At 41.1% G+C, this 5,044-nt stretch overlaps 1 long non-coding RNA gene across 2 annotated transcripts; it reads left to right on the top strand.

The window, feature by feature from the left end:
- The first annotated feature begins 292 nt into the window (after positions 1–292).
- LOC127297511 (uncharacterized) lies at positions 293–3,019 on the top strand. 2 transcript variants are annotated; one of them, XR_011742255.1, is made up of 3 exons: positions 293–384; positions 917–1,018; positions 1,602–3,019. It is a non-coding gene; the product is annotated as an uncharacterized lncRNA (long non-coding RNA). The 2 variants fall into 2 exon arrangements; XR_007849207.2 differs by lacking the exon at positions 1,602–3,019 and adding an exon at positions 1,466–1,594 and having other exon boundaries at positions 294–384.
- The last annotated feature ends 2,025 nt before the right edge of the window (positions 3,020–5,044 follow it).

Here is a 5,044-nt window from a genome sequence, read left to right as displayed (position 1 = left end):
TGGGTGTAGGGAGCTCTGGTGGCAGGCCGACCGGTGTCGACCGCGCTCCCTCAGCCGTGCCCTCGCTCTTCATCATCTGCCGTCACGCCTCTCTCCCTCGTCCTAGCATGGTACGCGGTTCCAAGGCAGCGCCTCCCTCTCGTCTACATCGAGATCCAGCGAATGGCGGTGAGGTGCACATGGTGAGGGATCTATCCTCACAGTCTTCTGCAGGTCCTTCAACGTGTTGTAGATCTTATGTACCTACTTTGTGGATATGCCGCTGCAGGATGTGGATGGACGCTGCAGGATGTGGATATGCCGCTGCAGGATGTGGATATGCCGCTGCAGGATGTGCAAATCTGATGAAGAATCTCACGGAAGAGTTTCATGAAGGAGAACAAGGTGATCTCTCTCTTGTGAATACAATGAAGTTTGTTCCTGCATTTTTATGTTATTATTTATTCTAGCACTGCTTAGATTTGTTTCAGTATATGCTAGATTAATTATTGTCTTTGCTTATATTCCAGTGATATATGTTGTATACAAAAATAATATATTTTGGACTGCTTTTTTTATGAAATTCTCATGGTGCATCTGCCTAAATTGGTTTCTTTTCCAGGTTATACTCTATTCAGGAGCCATTGTACATGCTTTGTGTTGGCTTTGGTGTTTCCAAATGAATGTTGTTGGAAGTCATGTAAGATTAATGGTACTGAATTGTCATATTAATAAGTATTGATGAACTGGGCTAGGTAATGAGAAGAAAACAAGTTGCTGATCTGTTTTTGCAAAACTGTAGTTATATAGCTTTTGTTCATAGATTTCAGTGCTGTAAATAAATACAACCTTTCAGCTCATATGCCGATTTGTAGGATTGTACAGGTCATTGTGTTCATGTTGATGAAATTGTGAACGGTTTTATTCTTATTTGCAGGCAACAATCACATGATTGAAAACTTGATTGGTTAATTAGGACATGGTTAATTATTTCTGCATCTTTCTTTCTTGAAAGATGTAATTTTTGCAGTGTTCAAAGGTACAATTTTCTATTGAATATTTACTTATTTCATAGACTATGTTATTTGAAATTTTCATGGTTTTGTGATTTGATTGTGAACGAGATTAATCTAACATATGTATCCTTTTAAGTTATGCTCATTCAAGTGATTCCTTGGTATTTTATTTGTCGTATCCCTATAACTGAATGTTTTCTTATGTAAGATCAGAGAAGTCGCCATTATTTTACACTACAGTGTTTCTCCATATTAATTGCAACTTACTTTCCCATTCTGTTTTGCTCGCCATTGTTGTATGCTTAGGACTTGTGAGCTCTCTGATTGGCGATTTATGAAATCCTCTAAAGATCAATATTACGAAGGCTTAATTAAAGAGATATCTTATATTTGTCTCTCCCTTAATTATCTTAATTCACGCTATTTGAAGGCTGAACTATATGTGCATTTTTTCTTGTTGGATGTTTCAGGGGTAGGATTTTGTACTAAGGAGGAAATAATACGAAGCATGTGTTTTAGTTTTGAAGAAAATATCAGAACTGAACTGCAACACGTTTAACAGGCAAGCCAAGTTTCTTTGATTAATTCTTTTTTATCTATTTGCAGGTGTTAGAAAAGAAAGTTCAAGTTTTAAGTGTCTGATTTTTGTAGCAGAGACTTTATGAGGCTAGAAGGTACGGTATGCATTTATCTTGCCCATTTATTTTTGCTTTCTCTGTGTTCCTGCAATGGGTCATGAGCTGAGAAAAAGATATTGAGTGAGCCCACTGTTATGTTTGATTCGGATGGTTTACATCCTTAGCTGAGGCATTACTACAGATGTATGAGGGCAAATGGGGTCACTTTCCAAGTGTCTTAAGCTTATAGATTTTGGAATGGACCATCCTGATAAACAGAACTTTTCTCTGTTACTTTTGTGTAAACATGATTTAAGAGCATACATTTATCTATCTCCAGAACCCTGTGACTCAAAATAAGCTGCAAGCCAGCAAGAATATGATTTATTGTATCTCCCTTCCTTGATTTTTTTCTTCTTTACCTATGATATTTCTTTCGCAGAACCTGCTTTTGTTCCTTTCTCTGGGTGTGGTTGGGGTCATTCTCTAGCCCTTCCTGTTTCTAATTCATGTTACTTTTCAGCTCCTCTAGGATTATAGCCAACATGTAGCCACCAATGTACAGAATAGATGAAGATAAAAATTGTTTATGCTGCAAAGGTTTTAGTGGACATATAATCATGTATTTTATTCCTTGGCATTTTAGCTAATTAGTTATATACTTCCTATTCTGTACCTAGATTGCACATATAATTGATCTGCTGGTTGCCTCTTTTGTTTATTACCTAAATATAGCATCGAAAATGCATCCAATAAGTATATCAAGCGCCCTTTTTCTATTTATTTTGCTTTCTTTTACAGTATGAAATAAAGAGAGGAACCAGTATGTTGTGAGATCTTCAGCATAATTTTACACATCGGACATTTGATCAAAGACCAATTACTTGACTTGAGACATCTATGCTTGACAATACTTTTTAGTACCAGAAAGTAGTCCGTGCATAAACGAACAAGTTTTGTGCTTCTTCATAAGGATTCCGATTCCCTTGTAGAATTAGCAACTGAGTCAAGAAAGCCAGTGGTGAGCCTAGAATTTGAACAACAGGATTTTAATAAAAAAAAAAAGGTAATTGATAGCTCAAATCCTAATTTTAGCTGGCTATGGCCTTGGTTGACATAATGAGCCAGGAGAATGAATAAGGGATGGACGCTCCCTTGATTCCAATGTTATGTTGTGTTATTTCCATATTTTTCATACATGCACACATTACATACTATATCAGGTAATACACAAACTGATTGGGTGAGGCGCATTATCTGATATTATCATGTTGTGCTGACTAGCAAGTGCCCTTCCTATTCATGTTTCAGGCACCTCTCTTAATTGGTTGTGATGTCAGACTTCAGAAACAATGGAAATAGTGAGAAACAAAGAAGTATTTCAAGCAAACCAAGGTATTCTATTGTTATCACTCCATTCTCTTGAAGTTTATGAATGGCATCAAAACTGACCTTTTTTTCCTTTACCATGGTAGCGCGCTCTTGACCTGGGCTTCCTTGGGCATGGTATAAGTAGAGAGCCACCAATTCAGACTAATGATAGGACACCAATTCAGAATATAATGGTAAGCTATTAGGAGACCGATTCAGAATATAATGGCCACCATTCCTTGGGCATGGTGTAAGTAGAAGTCCCTGCTTTCTTTGTACAGAATATAATGAACACATAGGACAATGTTAGGACACCAATTCAGACCACATATATACAATTGCTTAATGTCATATATACACTTGACACCATGGTTTTTAAGGCGACGCCTTGGCGCCTTAAGGAGGGAGGGCGCTTTGGCGCCTAGGCGACGCCTAGGCGGGCGCTTTGGACGCCTAGGCCCCTAAAGCGGCCGTTTTTACAAAGCGGAGGGGGAGCGCCTTGACGCCTAGGCGTCGCCTACGCGACGACTAAGCGACGCTTTTTAAACCATGCTTGACACAATTACATAGGTTGACTCCACTCTTGGATCTCATGCTAGGATGGCTTCGGGTATTTCTACATCTTTGGCTTCGGGTATTTGTACATCTTCTTCCTCTTCCTCGTGTGGACTAAAGTTAAGATCCAAATAAATCACCATTTGTGGTGGCAAGTTGAGATCGAGGTCCATCTCCTCTTGTCGTACCTGCACTAAAAGGAACAAAAAAAAACAGTAATGCATCAAAAGGAACAAAAATTATCAGTAATGCATTATAGATGATCCCTTATTTATTTCATTGGTTTCTCTTAATGCTTCATATGAATGTGCAAATGTGTGTTCCTTGGTTTCTCTACTGACAAAGGAACAATGCATATTTTCAGCTGCAGAGTTGGAGCTGGAGGGGAAGATGCAAGTAATGGGAAATCTGCAGTTGGCGATCGACAAATAGAAGCTAAGCCTGATACACTGACAGTTGATACTGGTGCTGAGGTTCCATTCCATCAAATATTTTAGTCAGTTTTCAAGTTCTTTGTATATGACCAGATATACAGAAAGCATGCTCACCTTGGCAAGAACTGCTATTCTCTTTGGGTTCTACGGTTGCTGCCAAGCTAATGTGATGCTTTTGCTACACCACCTCCACGCTGCTGTTGGGTGCACCTCCTTTGCTGCAGTGTAGGCCTCCTGTGGTGACTATGTAAATGCCTATGTAGTTTCTGCTGTCTGTAAGCGAATGCTGTTACATAGCACGCTTTGTAGGTACACCCTCTGCTCGCAGGGGAGGAGCCCTGCGGTCCTACGTGCCCATCATACGGGCTAACCTTAGACTAAACTTTATGTGCTCGTATGTATAGCACAGACTGTTCTCTAAAACTCTGATCCATGAACTGTTATCTGTGTCATGAGTGTTGAAGGCATATTCTGATGTCTCCTTTCTGTATTATTCTTCTCCTTGCTGCTATTGGTGCCTCTACTATTATAGTTATTGGCCTAAAGTAGCGTGCAAACTTAGGCATGTCATATGTATATGTTCATTTAGATTCTTTTCCTTTTGCGATCTGTTCCTTCGTAGGGTAACTTAGTTTTAATTTCTGTTTTCCGTTTGAGGAAGTTTTAGTTTCCGTTGAATGATGGTTATTTCATGTACCAAAACCTTGATAGAGCCATCTGTTGGAGAGAACAACCATACCATGTAGTATTGTTTCTTTTGTCTTTAGGCGGAGCGCGAGGTGCGGCAGGAGTTCCTGTTGTGGCTGCCTGCCGCGGCAGACAAACTACCAGAATTCCTGCCGTGGCAGCCTGCCGCGGCAGAGAAAACGCCGAATTCTCTGCCGCGACAGAGGACCCCGCTGGGCGAGGCGGTGTCGAGGCGGGGGCGCTCGAGGCCGGGGCGGGCGCACTTGGGGCCGGCGCTAGGGTGCACGGGGCCGGTGCAAGAGCTCGCGTTGGCGGCATGGGCGGCGTGCCGAAGAGGTCGTCGAGTCCGCGCGGCGCAGGAGGCGCAAGCGCGGATGACGAAGCT

Source organism: Lolium perenne, chromosome 4, assembly GCF_019359855.2.
Source record: "Lolium perenne isolate Kyuss_39 chromosome 4, Kyuss_2.0, whole genome shotgun sequence".
In the NCBI taxonomy this organism is placed as follows: Eukaryota; Viridiplantae; Streptophyta; class Magnoliopsida; order Poales; family Poaceae; genus Lolium; species Lolium perenne.
Note: the sequence above shows the minus strand (reverse complement) of the source record. Positions and strands in the feature narration are given on the sequence as shown.